The sequence below is a fragment of the Marmota marmota genome, unplaced genomic scaffold (genome assembly GCF_001458135.2).
Source record: "Marmota marmota marmota unplaced genomic scaffold, marMar, whole genome shotgun sequence".
Taxonomy (NCBI): Eukaryota; Metazoa; Chordata; class Mammalia; order Rodentia; family Sciuridae; genus Marmota; species Marmota marmota.
Genome location: NW_026000082.1, coordinates 36,525,595 through 36,547,675, shown reverse-complemented (window position 1 = coordinate 36,547,675; position 22,081 = coordinate 36,525,595). Strand labels below are relative to the sequence as shown.

The 22,081-nt window shown below is 39.0% G+C and overlaps 1 protein-coding gene, 1 long non-coding RNA gene and 1 other non-coding gene across 3 annotated transcripts in view; 1 reads left to right on the top strand and 2 right to left on the bottom strand.

Annotated features, from left to right (window-relative positions):
• Clic4 (chloride intracellular channel 4) overlaps window positions 1–22,081 on the top strand; it is a 60,011-nt gene that overhangs the window by 6,370 nt on the left and 31,560 nt on the right. The gene's annotated exons all lie outside the window — the stretch shown is intronic.
• LOC125620469 lies at window positions 1,644–19,894 on the bottom strand. Its single transcript, XR_007352165.1, has 3 exons — window positions 19,657–19,894; window positions 6,639–6,772; window positions 1,644–3,571 (listed from the first exon to the last, which is right to left on the bottom strand). It is a non-coding gene; the product is annotated as an uncharacterized LOC125620469 (long non-coding RNA).
• LOC125610455 lies at window positions 12,116–12,220 on the bottom strand. Its single transcript, XR_007340473.1, has one exon. It is a non-coding gene; the product is annotated as a U6 spliceosomal RNA (small nuclear RNA).

Sequence of the window (22,081 nt, the reverse complement as noted above, 5' to 3'; positions counted from 1 at the left end):
GAAGAGGTTTTTAAGAAGGAAGGAGTGACCACTTGTATCAAGTGGAATGTCTTTTGGATTCGTCAGCGTGGAAGTTGTGGATAACCTTAGCATTGTCAGCCTGGGAGGGGGAGGAGTGGTGAGGGGCTGAGATGATGGTGGAAGAGTGCGCAGGAAAGGCGGTAAGGGAGGGGGTCCTGGACAGTCAACTGTCAGTAAACTTGGTACAGGAGAGACAGGTTGATAGCTGGAAGGGGACAGACGGGTAGATGTCAAAGGAAAGCTTTTAAAATGTGTGAGCCTAAAGAGTTGGATTGAATGCTGATCTATTAGAGGAAGAGATGAAAGATTAAATGGAGACATGGTTTAATAGATAATCTATCAAGGAACCTCTCAAGTGCCATCTATTCCATGAAGTCCCTCACATGAACCTTCCTTTTTTGTGAACCTCCGTGCAATCCCTTTCCCCCTTTTTTCTTTGACCTCAAAGAAGGAGAGATTTTGTTGAGATTTGATGAGGGAGAGATTTTGTTCCTCATCTTTGTATACTCCAGAGGATCCAACACCGTATTTTCTTGAAGGACCAACCTAAGGAGGGTTCCTCTACTTTTTACCTCTAAATGCAAAAATTATTTTGTTGCTCTCAACTAAATAATCAAGTTCAAATCCTTACTCTGGCACTCAAGTCTCTGGCCTTCATAGTCTAGCTCCAGTTAATTGAACAAATCTATCTCCTACTTCCTGTGTCTTATATTCCAGCCAAATTGAACTCTTCGTTTCCTCTTCCATATGGGCTGTAATTTTTCTGAAGCAACCTTTATTATTCCATTACCATTTGTTTCAAACCTATATTGTATTTTAAGTCTCAATTTTAATGTTTCTTCATTTGTTGATCTTTTGGGGTTTGTTTTTTTAACTCTTTTATGGCTCTTCTATTATCTACTTTGTGGATAGTTTTGCGTGAGTCTTTGCTATAATAAAGGAAGCCCCGTGCAGTAGGATCCCTGTCCTAGTCATCTCTGTACCCACCCAATATTTAGTACATTGCTTGTCTCACAATAGATACTCAATAAGTCTTTTTTTTAATAGAGTAAGTGCACTTAAGTATGATTAATAGAACTTCCTTCTGCTACTGACTATAGTTGGCCAAAAGCTAAAAATATTCTTTAAAATATGCTGCCTTTGGAAAAGGAACATCTACTTAACAGCAGTATTTGGTGGATAGTTGACAGAAAATAAAGCAAATACTAGCTGAAATTTCTGGCAGAAATTCTACCAAATTTGGCTACGCCACTGAAACACTGATGATTTAAAGTAGATTTGGAGGGGGAATTTTACATGATCAATTATCAGCCCAGTATTTCTCAGAAGCCTTCACTCACTTTTTCTGGTATCATAGTGCCTAGTTTGAAAAAGATTCCAATTCATGGGGACATAACCTTATTTGACTCTAGCTTTTTAATATGGCAGAGCACTTCTTACAAGTTTGTTGTTTTTGGCTTTGAAGATTCAAAGCCAAAAGCAGAGTATTAAGAGTTTTCTCCTAAAGCAGGTTCCCAGTTAGGCTTTGTAAGGTAAAAAAAAAAATAAAATAAAAAAGATACATCTTTTCTCTATTGCTATAATTAACAGCATCTTCCCCTTAAATAAAGTGAAGTTCAAGCTTGAATAAAATCTGGCTTTCAACATTTATTTTGACCTCTTAAAATTTCCCCTATGCTTCTTGTATCCTCTGTCACGTCACAGAATTGGTAACATGGCTTCCTCCCTTTATTTCTGGCAGATATTCCTTTAACCGTGGTGTCGGAAGAAGACGATGATGCTGGGGCATCTGGATTCTGCCAAAACCTATTCCTTTGTCTTGTTAAAAATGATACCTTAAGCAAATTTAGGACTCACCAATAAAGCCCTAAATTCCTTTGTATTTATTTTGTATTTGGGTCCCCTCTCACTGTCTCCTCCTCCTTCTTTTGTTCCGTAAATACGGAGAGTACAAATTAGTACCAGTTTAAGCAGTCATCCATTAAACAAGCCTGTACTTCAGTGTCTACTAAGTACCAGAAACTGCTCTAGGCCCTGGGGAAACAGAGAAAATATGCTCTCAAGCTCCAGCAGCCCAGATAGGAGCCATAATGTAGGAAGGAACACTGTACCATCACTGCAGCTGGGAAAATATTTTCCAGGGACTCATCGCAACTCTCTGCCTGGGAAACTTTTTTACTTCTACCAAGATCTGATGTGTGTGTATAGATGACTGCTTATTCCCTCTGACTTATTTTTATGTTGCATTTCCCAAGTGCATGTTGCAAGAAATATATAGAACTAACATAAACATTTGTGGAGTACTTTCCATGTCTCAGATGCTGTGGTAACTGCATTATGTGTATTATCCCATTCAGTTGTCAGTAAAATGTTTGCTGAAGGAATGTACAGAAGCTTTCTTTCCCCCGTGCACAAGCTTAATTCCAGAAGAGGTTACTGGGAAAAGAAGAAATAAAAGATCATGCGATTGGAAAAGCAAATGCCTATAAAATTCACAGAAATACTAATACAAGAAGCCAGAGAAATAGGCCATGAGGGTCATGCAACTCCCTGGACTCAGTTCATATTTGCTGTTATGGTGCAGTGCCTCAAAAGGACTCTTATTTTAGATTGAAATGAACAGATTTTTCTTCCTTGTAAAGTAAAAAAGATTGACAGGAGAGTCCATGACTGTGCGCCTGCGACCTGCCCACCATTGGGATTTAGATCAGTGGTGGCATTTACTGTCTTGATAACTCAACAGGGACCCTGACTTAGGTTTATAGTGTTGCCTAGGTGTTGCTTGTAAAAAGGTTCTTTCCATCTTTGTGATGTTTGAGATCTAAGATCTCAAAGTCAAAGCCAGAGGATAGTTGTTGACCTGAAGGATTACTTATATTCTCCATGTAGACACTGAAATGGTTCATTTTAGAGTTCAAATCATTAGAATTACTATTTCAGGTTTTGCAGATGAGCTGACATATAGAACACTGGATCCAGTGTTTTGCTGTTGGAGTGTAGTGGTGAATTTTCCAGCCAGACAGCTTGTTTGATCCTGGTTCTTTATACCCTTCATTTAGTGCCTTAGTGTCTCCATTGGGGTAATAGTGTCTTATCTCTTGGGTTTTTGTGGAGTTCAAAAGAGTTAATAAAAGAGAAGCACTTAGAGTCTGACACAACCTTGTTTGTGTATGTTATTCCGCCTTTGGGAATGTGGCGCCAAGGCTGTGCTGGCCCTGGTTAGTTTATGTCTTCAATATATGTACTTTCAACCTCCAGGATGTTATGAAGTGCAGTATCTGCCAGGCTGCCACCACACGATGTGGGGAACTTGCTACGCTTTCTCAGATACAGGGTTAGTACAAAAAAAGTCCAAAATTAGACTTGAACTTATTCCTGAGTTAATTTCAGTGACCGTGATCCTGTTTATGCTTACCAGGTTGCTAAAGGACAGTCCAACTGAATCACTGTTTTACTCCATTTGCTTCAGCAGCTCTTTGTGGACTTGTAACCAAAGCAGAGGCCATTATTTTCTTTCCTTTCTTTTTTCTTTTCTTTTCTTTCTTTCTTTCTTTCTGAAAGCACAAAAGAAGTAAACAGGAGTAATGTATGATATAGCAATAGCAACATATGATCTAGTGGTTCTGAAGAAGTATCTTTGAGTTATGGATTTTGGCTTCTTGTACTGCTGAATTTCATTCTTCCTTGATTTTTGTGGTATTCATTTATAAAATTAAACGGGTCACATTTATCTGATTTTTTTTTTTTTTTGGGGCAGTATTGGGGATTGAACCCAGACTTGAACTATTTTTTTTTTGACTATTAAAAATAAATCTTTATTTCTCAGCAGAAGCATATGCTTATAGAAATTACTGCATATCTGAAAGACTTGAACTATTGCTAAGCTATGTCCCCAGCCTTTTAAAATGTTTTTGTTTTAAGACAGGGTCTACGTTGCCCAGACTGACTTCCAATTTAGGATCCTCCTGCCTTAGTTTTCCCAGCCCCACTACTCTGGCTTATCTGATTATTTCTTTAGGGCAAATGTAACATGAATAGATATTTAAAATCTTCATTATCCCAGAAAGGGAGGAAGACTTTACTTTGTAACTGTGGTAATTGAAACAGTGTAGATTTATAGTTTCCAGAGCCAATTGATATAGTACAGATTTACAAGGTTTTATATTTGATGGTTTTAAGGGGTAAAAGTAGAGTCGAAGTCTCCTAATTCATGTATTTCTTGACCCTAAATTTATTGTTTTGTGTGGTGCTGGAATTTGAACCTAGGGCCTTGCACATGGTAGGCAAATGCTCTACTGCTACATCCCAGCCCCTTTTTATTTTCTGATTTCAGACAAGTTTTCACAGAGTTTGCCCAAGTTGGCTTCACACTTGTGATCCTCCTTCCTCACCTCCAGAGCGGGGATTACAGGTGTGTGCCACTGCATGTGGCTTAATTTTTTTTTTTAACCTTATACCATGGTTACAATGGTGATAGAGCTTTAAAATGTTAGCATGGCTGTAATTGATAGATGAGATAAGTAAGGGTCATAAAGTGACTTTAAAAACTTTATTTATTATATATATTAAGTTATAAACTTCTTAAAACTACATAATTTTGTCCCTAAATAGGATATAGTGAACTGATACCTAAAAAACGAACAGTAGTTGTTAATTTCCCTGTTAAAGCTAGGATAATAATCAAAAGATTATCCATAGCATTGGGTACTATTATGGGTCCGGTACAATATGCCAACTTTTTACATGTTAGCTAATTCGATCCTCACATAAACTCTGAAATAGGTGCTGTCGATTCTACTGTATACAAGAGGTTTAGAGAGGCCATTGCTTGTGTATGGTCAGGGCCAGTAAGTAACAAATTGTGATTCCAGGCCTGAATCTTCTTTTTTGTGGTGCTGGGGTTGAATCCAGGGCCTTTGAGTGTGCCAGGCAATTGCTCTACCATGGAGCTGCCCCCCTTAGCCTCACTTGGTAAAATTTTAAAGGAAACTAAAATTTTATCATCTCACTTCTTTGCATTTTGGAGGCCTAGTTAATTAATATTTTAAAGCATTTATTTATATACTTGTTGAAGAAACCTGACTTGAATACCACATATTTTGATTTTAAAGTTGTTTTCCAATTTAGAAATGTCAGAGTAGTCCAAGTTCAGCAAAAATCACATATTAATTTGTTAATATTTTCCTCTGAGTTCTTTCTTCCTAAGCTCCTTCCCCTTCAGAGGAGCCTACACTTTCCATTGTTGATAGAAAAAAAAAAAATAGTAAGGAAGTTTCTTTTTGTGGAGAGAGGAAATGGCTGTTAGTTCAGGACTTCATCCATATTAGGTATAAACTAAATTTAGAGTTGCAATCCAAGAGTGAAGTCACATCTATAAAGTTTTTTAGGCCGAGCTAATGAGATCAGCCAGTACTTTTGAATTGGTCTTTTATCCCTCCTACTTTTGGCTTACTTAAAAAGTTACCAAACTGATTGTCCTGTGGTCAGCCTGCCTTTGCCCCTTTAAAAAAAATAAAAGCCAAACCATTTACAAGGAATCATTCTGTAAGGCAAATAATTAAAATTTCTTTTAGTTTCTTGACCCTGTTATTTTGCCCTCACTAATTTTTTTTAAAGTAGTCTTATCCTTCAGCTTTTGTTACAGGAATTTTTACCAGGAGGCTGGACTCATGTAAGAAACATGCTTCACTTAATGCTTTCTTGAGTTATTCAGCTTTTGACCATTTAAGTTAGATCCCATTGTGGCTAAGTGGTAAACAGGATTTCTTCTGATTGGCTGGTTTTAAAGATTGTAGTAGAAACAGAATGATGGATTAAATCTCCTGTTTCTGGCCAGAGCACATGTTGTTCTCAATAAGGACTTTTGAAAGCTCCCCAAAGCATTCTTACTCACAATAACGGTTTTCAGCTCTTGTGGTCCTCCTTAGAGCTCTTTGCGAGCTTGCCAGTGCTCTCAGCTACTTATGAATGTGCTGTTTCTGAAGGGAAGAATTCTATATGTTTATGGCAGATTTTATTAAAAGTAGTTTGAAATGCAACGAACAGTACAAAGTTTAGCTTAACGGATTTCAAGAGTTTTTTAGGGAGGCAGTTCATGAACCCTGATATCTTCAGTTTAAATAACTTCCGAGCCCTCAGCAGAGCTGGACCTTCCTGCTGTCTTTCTGAAGCAGTTGTGCGTTTTTGTTTTCTGCTACTCATCTGAATCCTCTTTTACCTTTTTCTCTGGCTAGAATGTGAATTCCAGGAGTTTTGGAATCAGACTGTTTTCTTTATCCTTTATATCCCCCACCTACCACAAACCTTGATAGATGAGATAGTTCATTAATTCAGTAAACATCTGTTAGCATTTTGGGGCAAATTGGTATGCACAGTACAGGAATAGAAGCATGTTAATAAAATAGTACGTCTGTTTCTAGTGTGGTGTTCTATATTACCTCATGGTAAAATACCAGAGGTAGAGGTAGTGTTCAATTTTCAAACTCAAGACATGTTATTTGGGTTTGGCTAGCTGCTCATTTTATAGCCATTGGTCTAAACTTAATAACAGATAGGTAGAGAGGATTAGAATCTTCAAATTACATAACTGGAAGGCCAGGTTCAACCCTGGCATGTACCTGGACCAGTTTGCTGCTGTTTTCCTCAGTAAAGCCTGCATGTTTCTTAGTGGTGGCGTCTGGTCTGGCCCACGTGGATGCCAAGGTTGCTAGCCTTAGGCCTGAGTGTGAGGCCCAGACAGAAAGCTTGAGACCTGAAAATTTGAAGTCAGAGCCAGAGAATTAAATCCTCATAGTTAGACGTAGTCTATTAGCAGACACATATAGAGATAGAGCCAATAAATGTTTAGTGATAATGGAGGCGTGTTGCCAGGGTAATGAAACTTGATTTCAAGAGTGAATTCTTTGAATAAAAAGATTATATTTTTCATTAACCAGGCTCAGTGGCCCATGTTTGCAATCCCAGTGGCTTGGGAAGCTGAGGCAGGAGAATAGAACAGCAAGTTCACAGCCAGCTTCAGCAACAGTGAGGTGCTAAGTAACTCAGTGAGGCCCTGTCTCTAAATAAAATATAAAATAGGGTTGGGGATGTGGCTCAGTGGTCAGTGCCCCTAAGTTTAATCCCTGGTACCCCCCACCCCGCCCCAAAAATATATTTTTTCAAATAAACTACTTGGACGATAAAGGGATGATTTTGTTTGTCTTATCTAAACTAAAATTGACACAGAACTATACTGTTGAATTTGCCTTTATAATATTTAGAGCAATTATGCACTGAAATGATAAGTTAAAAAAAAAAATCTCAGTAGCAGACATGCTGTCTTGTGCTCTTCAGTTATGAGAAGTTTTAGGCCGGGCCAAAGATATACTATTATTCTGAATAATATTTTTTTTCACAGCTGAAATATGTAAGTTTAAAATAAACTTATTTTGTAATTCTTCTAATGAAAAAATTTTAAAAAATACAATACCTGAGAAATATTCATTTGGTCATATGCTTATCAAGTGCTAATATTTTACGTTAAAATATTCTGTAGTATTTGCATGATTGTGATCTTTTATTGTCATCATTAATCTACTGTTCTTAGTTATTTAGAGGTCCAAAATTTAGCTATTAAACTCTTGTGATGTACATAATTAAAGTCAATTCTCTGTGCATATCCATGTCATGTAGTTCTTTTTCTAAAGTGTATCCTTGCACTTTCATTTATCTCCGAATCCTTTATTTTTGCCTGGAGAATTTAGATTGTTCTACAAAAGGAGAAACTGGAATTTTGACTCCACTGCTGAACTCTTGATGGCATGTCTAGTTAAACTGGTCTGGAGCTCGGTGAGGGACCTAGCTGTTGCTCACTGTGTTTGGGTAGCTGCTGGTAGCACATACAGGGGAAGCGGGGTCTTTCTGGAACAATTCATTATTTTCTTTCATTCTTACGATTTTTTCTGAATCTAGTTTATACTACAGCGGGTGTATTTTTAAACTGCCCTCAGGGAAAACGGGTTGCTGGATTTTTGACTTGACAGAAGAATTTCATCTATCCTTCTAATGCATTTGTTTTTAGTTGATAAACAAAGGAAAACACCAGCAGTTAGTGAATTGATCTTAGGCCAGAAGATATGTTAAAAATGTGGCTTAGAAGCTGGGTGTGGTGGCAAATGCCCGTACTCCCAGGGGCTAGGGAGTCTGAGATAGGAGTATTGCAAGTTCAGAGCCAGCCTCAGCAATTTAGCAAGGCCCTGAGCACTTAGCAAGACCCTGTCTCAGAATAAAAAAAATAAAAAGAGCTAGGCGTGTGGCTCTATGATAAAGCCCCCTGGGTTAAAATCCCCAAAACAAAACTTGGACGAAGAAGTTTAGACCATGGAAAAGTTTGGGATGCACTTTTTTTGGATGTGACCAAAGTGAAGAATAACTAGTTATAAACGGAGTATGTTTCTTTATTAAAAACAAAACAATAATAATAAATACAAATTAATGTTCTGTATTCCTGAAAGTTACTTATCTAAATCCTGAACATTGACATTCTGAATCATTACCTGAAAATATCTTGACTTCACTTCTGTTCTTTAAAGAAGTTTATATAGGATGTGGGGTTTTGACTTTTTATGTTTTCTGGCTTTCATTCTTTCTTTCTTTTTTTTTTCTTTTTGGTGTGGGAGGGTACCAGGGATTGAACTCAGGGGCTCTTAACCACTGAGCCACATCCCCAGCCCTATTTTGTATTTTATTTAGAGACAGGGGCTCACTGAGTTGCTCAGTGCCTCGCTTTTCCTGAGGTTGGCTTTGAAGTCAATCCTCCTGCCTCAGCCTCCCCACCATGCCCGTCTTGGCCTTCATTATTTCTGATGAGAATTCAGCTGTCATTCAAACCATTACCCTCTTGTGTGTAGTGTGTAATTTTTTTCCTAGATATTTTAAAGATTTCTTTTTCCTTTGCTTTTTACCTTGTTCCCCCTTTTTGATTCTAGCAGTTGAACCCATTGGGCTCTACTTCTGAACTACATCCCTAGTACTTTTTATTTTTTGGTACAGTTCTCCCTAAATTGCTGAGGCTGGCCTGGAACTTGAGATTCTCCTGCCCAACCTTCTATGTCGCTGAGATTAAAGGTATTTGCTGCTATGTATGGCTGCTTTTAGCATTTTATTACATTAAACCTGGGTGATTATTTTAACCTTTTTTAATGTTCAGGAGAGTTTTTTTTTTTTTTTTTTTTTAAGAGAGAGTGAGAGAGGGAGAGAGAAAGAATTTTTTTTAATATTTATTTTTTAGTTTTCGGCGGACACAACATCTTTGTTTGTATGTGGTGCTGAGGATCGAACCCGGGCCGCACGCATGCCAGGCAAGCGCGCTACCGCTTGAGCCACATCCTAGCCCATTCAGGAGAGTTTTTTTTTTTTTTAAATATTTATTTATTTTTTTAGTTCTCAGCGGACAAACATCTTTGTTTGTATGTGGTGCTGAGGATCGAACCCGGGCCGCACGCATGACAGGCGAGCGCGCTACCACTTGAGCCACAGCCCCAGCCCCAGCCCCTCAGGAGAGTTTTTAAAAATTTTTTTTAGTTATAGTTGGGCACAATACGTTTAATTTGTTTTTTTGTTTTTATGTGGTGCTGAGGATTGAACCCAGCTCCTCGCACGTGCTAGGCGAGCGCTCTGCCGCTGAGCCACAACCCCAGCCCTTCAGGAGACTTCTTGAGTCTGTAACTTTGTCCTTATTTGGAAAAACTGGGCTGCGTGCCTGCCTGTCTTTCTTCCTTCCTCATCGTCTTCACCATCTTCTTTTAAAAATCTTTATTATTATTAGTTTTTATTTTGCAGAACTGAATATTGAATCCAAGGGCACTTTATCACTGAGCTCCATCTCCAACCTTTTATTTTTATTTTGAGATGTAATCTCACTAAATTGTGAGGCTAATGTTAAACCTCCTGCGTCACTGGGATAACGGGCATGTGCCACCTTGCCTGGCTTCCATAGATATTTTCTATCTGTAGTATAAGCGTATTTTTGTTTTTGTTTCTGAGCATAGTTGTGATAACTGCTTTATATTCTGTAGACTCTTGGTCATCTTAGGGTATGTCTCTGATTTTTTTGTTTGTTTGAGAATGGGAAGGCAGCGGAGCACAACAGACACTAGTATGGCAATATGTAAATCAATGGATATGTAACTGATGTGATTCTGCAATCTGTGTATGGGGTGAAGGTGGGAGTTCATAACCCACTTGAATCAAAGTGTGGAATATGATATGTCAAGAAATTTGTAATGTTTTGAACAACCAACAATAAAAAATTAAAAAAAAAAAAAGAGAATGGGTAATGTTTTCTTGCTTCTATGAGGAATAATTTTTATTGTTTCTGATAACAATAAGTAACAAGTTGTAGAAACTTTGGATTTTGTTATGTTCCTCTGAAGAGTACTGATTTTTTTCCTTCTTTTTTGGGAATACTGGGGATTGAACTCAGCCCTATTTTGTATTTTATTTAGAGTCAGGGTCTCACTGAGTTGCTTAGCACTTTGCCATTGCTGAGGCTGGCTTTGAACTTGTGCTTCTCCTGCCTCAGCCCCCCAAGCTGCTAGGATTATAGATGTGTACCATGCCAGCTCTTTTTTTTTTTTTTTAAAGTAGGCAGTTAACTGAATTGAAAATGCAAAATGCTATTCCTTTGATAGATGGTAACTTAGATTTCATTTTCTTTTAGCTGAGCTACATGGAGTCTGCTCTGTGTGTGTGTGTGTGTGTGTGTGTGTGTGTGTGGTTTTTCAGAGATCAGCCAGAGATTTGGACAGAGTTTTATGCAGACTTTAGGGTTCCCCTTCTTTGGCTTTCTTTTTATTTATGGCACTCTTATTTTTCAGTGCCGTTGGCAGTTCTGGACTATTCTTTGGTTTTGCATGCCAGCGAGACTATGAGTTTCCCATTAGCTGCCCTGTGTGGCATAAGGGTAAAAGATGAAAATAGGAAACCTGATCAGTACAGCTCCTTCTTCAAAGTGTCAACTCCCTTCCAACATCTGCCTGCTCTTGTTCAATCTCCAGGACCTTCAAGTGGTCATTTTTATATAGACATTAAGCTGTTTTGAGAGGTAGAGGGTTAGTCCTTTAGTAACTGGTTGGCCATACCAGAAGTCTCAAAATAATTTTTAAATAAATTTTTAAATTTTAGATTTATAAAAAATTGCAAAATAGTATGGTTCTTAAATTGGTTTTAAGTAAAAATATTTCTAAAATATGTCAGTGCTTCACTGGCTTCTTAAAATGCTGAGTTTAACTGTTAATTAATGTCAGCATTCTGAATATAAATTCAGTAATGCACTAATAGTCTTAGTATGTGAGATTATTTTCCTTCCTCCTCAAAGGCCTCAGCCATAACACTTTAAACCTCTTTTTGTAAGAGCATCTCTGTGTGTATGTTTTTCTTTGCTAAATTAGCTCTGTTGATGTATATTGCAACGTGTTGTGTTCAATAAAACAGCTAAATAAACTTGTTAAAATTTGTTTGAAGTAAGAGTAAGTATTTCCGAGAGCTTGAGTGTTGGTTTAGTGAGTCAGGCACCTGATCCTTTGTGTGTGGTTGTGTGACGGTTGCGTGAGGGGTGTGAGTTGCCCTGAGGCTGGTTCTCTAGACTGTGCCGGCCACCACAGTGAGCACCACCCGTGTGTGGCCACTGAGTGCTTCAAAGTGTCTAGTCTGAATTGTGTAATTATACCATATACACCAGATTTTGAAGACTTAGTACAAAGAAAAGAATGTAATAACTTTTTATGTTGATTACATGTTGAAATGATATTGTAGATGTATTGTGTTAAAAAATACTACTTTAATTACACTACCTACCTTTCTTTCATTTTCTTCCTCCCTCCCCCTCCCTCCCTCCCTCCCTCCTTCCTCCCTCTCTGTTTCTCTCTCTCTTTCTCTAAATTGAATACAGTGGCACTCTATCACTGAGCCACATCCTCAATCCTTTTTATTTTCTGTTTTGAGACAGGGTCTCACTAAATTGTCCAGACTGGCCCCAAATTTGGAATCCTCCTGCCTTGGCCTCCTTAGAAGCTGGATTTACAGGTGTGAACTACCATGCCTAAACTTTTTTTTTTTTTAATTGGGCTGTTTCATGAATTTGTGTCATTTTTGTACAGGGGCCATGATAATCTTCTCTGTATCATTTCGATTTTAGCATATGTGCTGCTGAAGGGAGCACTCTTTTTACATTTTCAATGTGACTACTAGAAAAATTAAAATAACATTTGTGACCCCCATTATATTGAATATAGTTTAGGAAATTTATCTTGCTGATAATGATGTGAGTTATGCCATAAGAACTGTGAGACCAACCAAGTGTGATTCTTGCATCTCCTGAGCCTCAGGATAAGAACCCACATCTTGACAGCTAATACTGTGGAACTTGGAGTTCAGACACTCAGTTCTGCCCTCCTCAGTTGTGTGACTTATGGCAGATTAATTGGCCTCTCTAACTGCAGTTCCTTCATCTGAGCATGAGGAAAACAATACCCAACTTCATATGGCTATTGTTGGGTGAAATATATGTGGACAGTGAATATGGGGCATAGCAAGTGAGAAATAAACTGCTAGCTGTCTTATTTTCAGAAAGTTTTGGCAACATTTTGATTCATTCTGATTGGTATTTTATAGGGAGTACAATCAAGGTCGATCCAGACAGGGACAATGACTGTATTCTTGTTCAACCCCCTCCCACTTTCTTCATGTCAGTCAGGTTTTGTTTTGTATCCCCACTGATCCCCCCACTTTTTGGTGGTATTGGGGATTAAATCTAGGGCCTTGTGCATTATTGCTAGGCAAGTGCTCTACCACTGAGCTGTATCCCCAGACTAACAGTATCTGTACTGAAGAATTTGGAAGAAAAAAAATGTGGATCCTCTGTGAAAGGAGGAGATGTTACCTTTAAAGATCAAGTCTTTTAATTATATGTTTTATAATTTGTTCTGAAGAAATAGTAGATTTTGCTCCTCCTGGCTCAGGCTTTTGATACGAGCATGCCAAAAGCAGAACTGAGAGTTTTCATCCCGGTTCTGTTGTGTGTAGATGGGAAGTGCGCTCCTTGCACACCTACACTTGGGCTTTAAAAATGATTCCAGCCGAGACATTTCAGATTCAGTTTAGTACAGATTAAAGCCTTCATTTTCATCTTTAGCATTTGCTTTAAATAAGAAATAAAAATACTTAAAATCTTTTCTCAACTGACATTAATTTCTTCCATTATTTTCAGTTAGTAGTTTTTTATCAACTACATTCATTTTTTATTCAAGAAATTATATTTTATTTAAGAATTTTAATATTTTGGCAGCTATTAGGGACAGAATTGAGATCAAACATCTGCAGTATTTTCTTAAATATTAAAGAAAAACAAAATATGTTCATTTTAAAAAGGAAACAAATAAAAAAACCCCACAAGTGACGGAATTTCCCTTTCCACCCTTCAGCATCTCACAGGCACCTTGCTCCCATTTTGAGGCTTTCCTGGACTCAGTTGCTCAAAGCAGACGTTTAGGAGACATTGAATTTCTCCCCTGCCACCCTTCCTGTTCTGGGGACTGAACCCAGGGGCTTGTGCATGCTAGACAGGCGCTCTACCACTGGGGTACGTCCCTCGCCACCCCCCCCCCTTTTTAAGACTTTAACCTTTATTTATTTGTTGTTTATTTGTTTTTATGTGGTACTGAGGATGAACCCAGGGCCACCTGTCCTAGGCTAGTGCTCTACCACTGAGCCACACCCCCAGCCTCCCCAGCACTTTTTACCTTTTATTTTGAGGCNGGTGGTGGTGGTGGTGGTGGCGGCGGTGGCGGTGGCCTTGACCTTGCCCCAGGCCACAGCTTCCTGAGTAGCTGGGGTTACAGGTGTGAACTGCTTGGCCCAGCTTGGTTTCTTTCTCTCTACTTTCTCATCCAAACAATCCACAGTCTCCAGGATTGTACCCTCTTCATTTGAAGCCATGTTTCTCCTCTCTCGCGTCTCCTAATCCAGCCCATGTTTCGGTGACAGCTGGCAGTAGGGCTTCCAGCCTCTACTCGCAGCAGCTCCACGTGCCAGGCCTGCCTGTCCGCTGAACGCAGAACAGTGTTTCCTGTCCTCACGTCCTTGTCCTTCAGTGGAAAGCTCTCGTCCTGTTCACTGGCCTTCTTCACCCTTCTCTCTACCGGGAGTTCATGAAGTTGGAAGTGTTTTCCTATGGCTCATTTTACTGAGAGCTCATCACATACTGGAAGTATTTTAAGAACTTTCCACATTCTCATTTAATATTCATAATAACTCTAGGAAGTAGGTATTCTTCCTCTGTTATAAGGAAACAGGCCCAGAGAGGTGAAATAACTTGCCCAGTACCACAGATGGGTAAGTAGAAGAACTTCCATGTCGAACCAGGCACTCTGCTTTCAGTCCTTGCTGTTAAACACATATTAAGTGCTTATTTAAAAGTAGGCTTTGGTAAACATTTTCAAATGAATGAATAAATCGTTGTATCTGTGAGTGTAAAATTTGCTCTTTAGTTTGATCTAGACAGTCTTTCAGGATCTGGCCCCTGCCAGTACCACTTCCTGTTGTACTCACAACAGTCTAGTCTCAGACTAGATTGGCATGGTGAAAAGGATTGTCTATGACCATCTTTTTTCTTGGCGGGGTGTGTGTGTGTGTGTGTGTGTGTGGTTACTGGGTACTCAGCCCAGGGGTGCTTTACCACTGAGCTGAATCCCCAACCCTTTTTATATTTTATTTTGAGGCAGTCTTGCTGAGTTGCTTAGGGCCTTCCTAAATTGCTGAGAGTGGCATTGAATTTGTGATCCTCCTCCCTCAGCCTCCTAGTAACTGGGATTACAGTGTGCCAACACACCCAGCTGTGACATTTTATCTAAAGTAGGTGCTCCTTGTCCTTCCTGTGAGTACTTTGTTTCCTTTAGACACTTAACCACAGTTTACAGTTTTTAAGTTGATATGCTATTTTTTTTCACAAAAATCTTAAGTTTTATGAGTCCAGATCTTATCTTTCTCACTCCCAGTAGTTTCTTGTGGGCCAACTACAGTGCTTCGAAGATAGTGGACCTTCAGTAAATATATGTTGGATGTGGAATATCCCTATCTGGGGCATAGGTAAGGTTTCTGTAAGGTGCTATGTGACTGAGGAAAGAAAGCCCATACTGTGAACTTCAGAGGAAAATACTGTCTTAAAATTGAAATCTATGGAGAATAGAATTAGTTATAGACAAATCAAGAGTCCTGGAATGCCGTTATTTCCCCTTTACTCATATAAAGAGTTTTCTTTTTTAGCCAAGCACAGTAGCACATACCTGTAATCCCAGCAACTCAGGAGGCTGAGGCGGGAGGATGGCAAGTTTTATAACTTAGTGAGGCCCTAAGCAACTTAGGGAGGCAGATCCTTTCTCCAAAAAAGTGGGTGGGGCTGGGGATATGGCTCAGTGGTAAGGCATTTTAATCCCCAGTACCTGCTCCCACTTCAAAAAAAAAAAAAAAGTTTTGTGTTTTTTTTTTTAAAGAGAGAGAGAGAATTTTTTTAATTTATTTTTTTAGTTTTCGACGGACGCAACATCTTTGTTTGTATGTGGTGCTGAGGATCGAACCTGGGCCGCACGCATGCCAGGCGAGCGCGCTACCACTTGAGCCACATCCCCAGCCCTATTTTGTATTTCATTTAGAGACAGGGTCTCACTGAGTTGCTTAGCACCTCACTAAGTTGCTGAGGCTGGCTNATTTCAACATGTAATCAACATAAAAAGTTATTACATTCTTTTCTTTGTACTAAGTCTTCAAAATCTGGTGTATATGGTATAATTACACAATTCAGACTAGACACTTTGAAGCACTCAGTGGCCACACACGGGTGGTGCTGGGGAATTGAACCCAAGGCCTTGTGCATGTAAGGCAAGCACTTTACCAACTGAGTGATATCCCCAGCCCCTCTTTTTTCATTCTTTACCACATTTAAATATTTTCATTCTTACTGCTTGATTTTCTTTTTTGTTTTCTTTTGTTTTTTTTTTTAAATGGTACTAGGGATGGAATGCAGGGCCTGGTGCATGCTATCTAAGCCAGCACTCTACCACTGAGCTACTGCCCAGCCCTTCCTGCTAATCTTAATTAGAGATAAATGACAACATTGGTTTGGATACTTAGGATTGTTAATAACAGAAAACCCCAATTCAGATCAGCTCTAATGACGAAAGAAGTCTAGGAAGAGCTCCATGTGCATGTTGCCTGCCAGGGTCCACTTGCTTGTGATTCTCTTGGCTCTGTCTTCTGGTGTTGGTTTTGTCCTGAAGCCACTGTCAAGTCTGCACAGGTTTCACATCCAAGGTTTTCCTCTGCTAGAATCCTTAAGAGTTAGAAATTTTTCCTGGGAGACTCTGTGTCTTAATAGCTAGAACTGGGTCCCGTCCCATGATTATGTCTAAATCAGTCAGTGGCAAGGTGAATGGAATTATCAAAACCTGACTTAGAATCAGTCAGGAACTGCCCTAGGGTTGGGGTTTGGATCATCATCGCCTGCAGTCCTGGGAAGAGGGAGGGATGGATGCTGATCAAAAATAGGTGTCCTATCATCAAAAAATGATAAGAATGCATGGGTGTTGGGCAGGCAACTATCAATTTGCTGTAGTGCCTTCTGTGCTCTGTTAGTTCCCAGATGATTTGGGGACTTATGTTTTTGAGAAAGATGATGGCTTAATTTTTTTAAATTATGTTTTTAGTTGTCAATGAATCTTTATTTATTTGTATGCGGTGCTGAGAATCAAACCCAGTGCCTCACACATGATAGGCAAGCGCTGTACCACTGAGCCACAACCCCAGCCCTCAATTTATTTTTGAGAAAAATTATTAATCAGGAAAATCAGGAGATAATATTTCAGTGGTACAATTAAAGTGAGCTCTAATATAGTTAGAAGCTATTAGGGCTAATGTAGAAACTAGATTAATAATTAAAAAAACACTTTATTTTGAGATAAATTCAAATTTACAGACAAGTTGCAAGAATAACAATTCAAAGAACACCCTTTACCTTTGTTTACATATTGTTAACATTTTACCACATTTGCCCTTATTATTGTTTCCCTGTCAGTTGCATACCCCATGGCTTTTTTTCCCCAAGTACTCCAGTAAGTAGGATGTGTCCTGTATATACAATGTTTTTACATTACAGTTATCAACTTCAATAAATCAGTCTCCCACCCCCCTCCTGGAATAAGAAACCAAGACCCAAAAAGATTAAGTAACTTACCCATGGTTAGTAGCTTCTAGATGGAAAGTTTAGCCTGTTTTGCAACAAGTCAGGTATTGGTTCCACCCCTATTACAACAGAATCCTTTCTCTTCCTGACCAGCTACAACATTTAGCAGTGTACATTATAGTATAAAATTTGTGATTGTTCTTTTAAACTGGATATAACTATCCCACAGCACTTGATCTATAAAGAATTCTGGGTCCCCAAAATTGTCCTTGACACTATATTTAGTTTTTAAGCCAAAATTCTTAGAAACATTAATGTCATACTGGTTTGCATTAAAAAGTTCTCACTTTTGCTTTTTAGTTCATGTGAAATAAAAATGTTTTTGAATTTGACTGTCTGAATCTTACAGGGTACTAAGCTGGCTTGGTTTAGGTTTGGGTTTGTCCAAGTTTAAGGCAAAGGTAGGTTGACATTCCTTTAGCAGCAGGGAGGGAACTGTTATTTACCAAGCATGACAATGTCAAACAGCGATCAGGTTACTGGTCTATGAAGAGCAGAGTCCAAAAGACATCGAGAGGGATTCAAAGTTTAACCATGGAGCAAACCCTTTCCAGTTTTTTTTTTTTTTTTTTTGCATGTTTCCCTGTCAGTGTTTATGAAATATGGTGTGCCCACCAAATGCATCAGAATTAGAATTGCGTGAAGGGCTTGTTAGATTGCAGGTTCCCAGGCCCCCCCTCAGCCTACTGAAAGCAGGCATCTGAAGGGAGATCTGGTAGTCTCCATTTAAACCTGCTGCTTGAGGATTCTACCACGTCCTATATAATTCTGTTACATAGATGCCCTTTATCTTTAGAGCTTTCCCATAGTCATTCTGTGACTTGTGTTTTCCTTCATTTTAATATGTTTGGGGTAGAAAGGTTTTTGTTTGCTTGCTTTTTTAAAATGAAAGATGCATGTCCATATTATAAATATCGGAAAGAATGAAAGAGTATGTGTACAGTGAGCTACACCCTCATCTTTGGAGCCTTGCATTCTTCTAAGCCCTTGGTGTGTATTAGCTCCTTTATTCCCATAAAATCCACTGAGGAAGGTACTGATATAGTTCCTGTTTTATAAGAAGAAAACAGCCCAGAGAGGCCAAATTACTTCTTAGAGTACTTAGCTAGGAAATGGTGGAGTTGTCTGAGTGGCTGGCTCTAGATCAGTGCTCTTAACTACCATTCCCCGCTGAGTGAGTGGAAATAAGGATTAACCAGATTAGTGCATGTGGGGAGCTTGTTGTGGTAGAGTGGAGAGTTCGTTAAGGTGAATATTCTACGTGGACTCCAAGAGACCCTCCAGAGCTGCCGCTCCCCCTGGTAGGTGGGATCCTTGGGTCACTTCACACTCATCTGTTCCTCTCTCAATTGCACAGGCTCTTATTTGGAGAGTAGATTTTATGAGTTGGTAATGCTGAACAAGGAAATGGTAGCAACCCAAGTCTTTCCATTGTCTTGTCCTGGACTGGGTTTTATTTACATGGTAAGAGCTTGGGAGGGTCATAATTCTTCTATTTCCTATCATTTGACTTTATTGAATTTTAATTCTTTGATATGGTTATGGTCAGGAAATATTGGTACAGTCTGTGCAGGACCAGAGATTTTTGACATCCTACATAAATAATATCTTTGCTCACTCCATTCAGTGGATGAAACTTTATGGACACTGTTTCTTAAAGCACAGGGTCACAACATACTTCATCAGCTAAGGGAGTTAAGTGTGGAATATAGTTAGATTCTTTCCCCTCGTTGTTTTCTGAAAGCTAAAGTAATGTAGGGATTCTAATGACCAGGGGTTTGAACTAACGAAACTGTTGATAGGCCCTGGGTTCCATACCTGAAGCATCTTTAAAGCCAAGCAACTTTTTTTTTTTTCCCCAAGCAACATTTTTTAAACTCTTACCATGTGCCAGGAGCTGTGTGTACCCTAACCCATGTGATCCCCATAATGATTGTATAGTGGTTTCATAGACGTTAAGTAACTTCTTAAAGGTGACATAACTAAGTTGTGAGGTCAGGATTCAAACTCAGAAATTTGATTCGAAACCTTGTTACTTCCTGCACACTCTGCAGACATTATAGAAGGACAACAGCTTATTAAATCTTTAGGCTCTACATGTTGGCTTCAGCATGTGTTTAACACAGATCCTAAAGAAATCAGTAATAGAGGCCAGATGAATTTTCCATTTACCCTGTTGGTTTGTGACTTGTAAGTTAATTAAGCCATTTTGATGATTCTTCTCACTTAAATCAACAGAATCCACATTAAGCGTAAATGGGGTATTGCAGTTTTTAGGTTGTTATTTAGCGACACTTTGCTCTGCATATTCCCTAGCAAATGTGTGCAGTTAAATAATTTAGTAGTCAGGAGCCCACTCTTACCTTTAGGTCCCAGCTTTTCTGTCTCTTTCCCCAGCCATCATCACCCCTCACCCCAGTCCCATGGGTGCAAAGAAAGAGATGAGCAAAGTTAAAACTCTCCCTCTTAGTAGGTATGTTAAAGTCTCACTTGTCTGAAGACTGATTAAAGTAGGTTTTCTAAGTGAGCAGTTCTTTAATCTTGACTTAGTAAAACATTAAAATATTTATGGCATTTGCCATTGACCTTGATTCTGTAATGTAGGAGTTAATCTAGCAGTTTCTCATTGAATACCAGAATTATGCAATTCCATGGGTGACAACAGAGGTCTGGAGCAAGGAGGATGAAGCTGGTGGTGAGGAGTAGTGAGTGTGTGAGAGGAGCCCCAGACAAAGCTGACAAGACACTGCTTTCATCAGAACAAACCCACATGAATGCTAAGATTCAGTGTTTTTTTTATTTTTATTTTTTGGTGCTGGGGATTAAACCCAGGGCCTTGTGCATGCAAGGCAAACACTCTACCAACTGAGCTGTATCCCCAGCCCAAGATTCATTCTTGATCTGGAAATCTGTGGTTATATCTATGTCAGTGAGAGTATTCATGTTTTCTCTGATTATTTGGATTTTCTATTTTTTAGGAATGTATAGAAATGTATATTTTTCTAAATTACAATTTTAGAACTATTTATATTCTTCAAATTAAAATCTTCTCCAGCGTGTATTTATACTTATAATATGCCTGTACTTTTTTTGCTTGTTTGTTTTTGGTATTGGGAATTGAACCCAGGGGTGCTTAGCCACTGAACTAAAGCCACAAACCTTTTTATTTTTATTTTGACACAGTGCCTTGCTAGGTTGCTGAGGCTGGCCTCATTTTCCTGAGTTTCTGGGATTGCAGGTGTGGGCTACCACATCTGGCTACACATTTCAAAGACAGTTTTATTAAAGATATTATTTATATATCATACAATTCACCTATTTAAAAAAGGTAAAAATCAGTGGTTTTTAATACATGCAAGAAGTTAGCATCCATCATCAGTCTAATTTTAAAACATTTCTCCCACCCTCTCTAAAGAAACTGTGTACCCTTTAGTAGTTACTTCCCAACCTCTTACCCTCAAACCCTAGGCAACAAGTAATCTACTTTTTTTTTTTTTTGTAGTTGCAAGTGGATATGATGCCTTTATTTTATTTATTTATTTTTATGTGGTGCTGGTCCAGTGCCTCACACATGCTGGACAGGTGCTGTGTCACTGAGCTACAGTCCCAGCTCCTGATCTACTTTTTGTCTCTATGAATTTGCCCATTTTGGACACTGGACATTTCATATAAATGTAATTATACAATATATCGTCTTTTGTGACGGGCTCCTTTTATTTAACATGTTTGTAAAGTTCATCGAAGTTATAGAGCATGTATCAATGCTTCATTGCATTTCTTTTTTAATATTTATTTTTTAGCTGTAGTTGGACATAATACCTTTATTCTAATGTGGTACTGAGGATCCCACCTAGGGCCTCACATGTACTGGGTGAGCGCTCTCCGCCGAGCCCCCACCCAGCCCCGGCTTCATTGCTTTTTGTTGTTGAGTCAAGTTCACTATATGGATGTACATTTTATATATTTTTGTTTTGCTTCTTAATTTTAATACTTCTTAGAGATTTTGCTTCTGAGATAATAGAGGAGATGGTAGTGAGTTTCTTGGCAGTTTTTTTTTTTTTTTGCCTTATATATATTCCAAGCTTGGAAGCAGGCAGTTTGGGGGGAAAAAATAGGCTCAGACAAAAAAAAAAAAAGAAAGAAAGAAAGAAAGAGTTCCAAAAACTCCTGGTCCTGCTAGACAAAGATTCAAGAAAGGGAAAACCTAGGTGCTGGGGTTGTGGCTCAGTGCTGGAGTGCTTGCCTAGCACATGTGAGGCACTGGGTTTGATCCTCAGCACCGCATAAAAATAAAGGTGTTATGTCCATCTACCACTAAAGAAAGGGAAAACCTAAGTGAGGCTGAAGTTTTAGACCATGATCACGGTGCTCCAGACTCCACAGTGGGATGTGGTGGCTCAATCCTCACCCATATGCCGAAGGCTGAACCAGTGGCCTAGGTGCCGCCTTGGGTGCTGGTCTGTTTGAGCAGAGCCTTTCCTGATGATCTTGGGGGGTCTCTAAGGCTTTCTGTTAGAAACATGCTTCAGTCACAAGAGACAAGTATCTTTGGATATCAGTGTAAGTGTTTCCACTAGGTTAAATTTCTAGATGTCTAATTGTTGGGCCAGCGGCATACAAGGAAAGGTTCACAAGTGACAGTTAGATGGATGACATCAAAACATGGGAATAATGGGGCATGGTGGCACACGCCTGTAATCCCAGCGGGGCTCGGGAACCTGAAATAGGAGGATCGCAAGTTCAAAGCCAGCCTCAGCAACTTAGTGAGGTGCTAAGCAACTCAGTGAG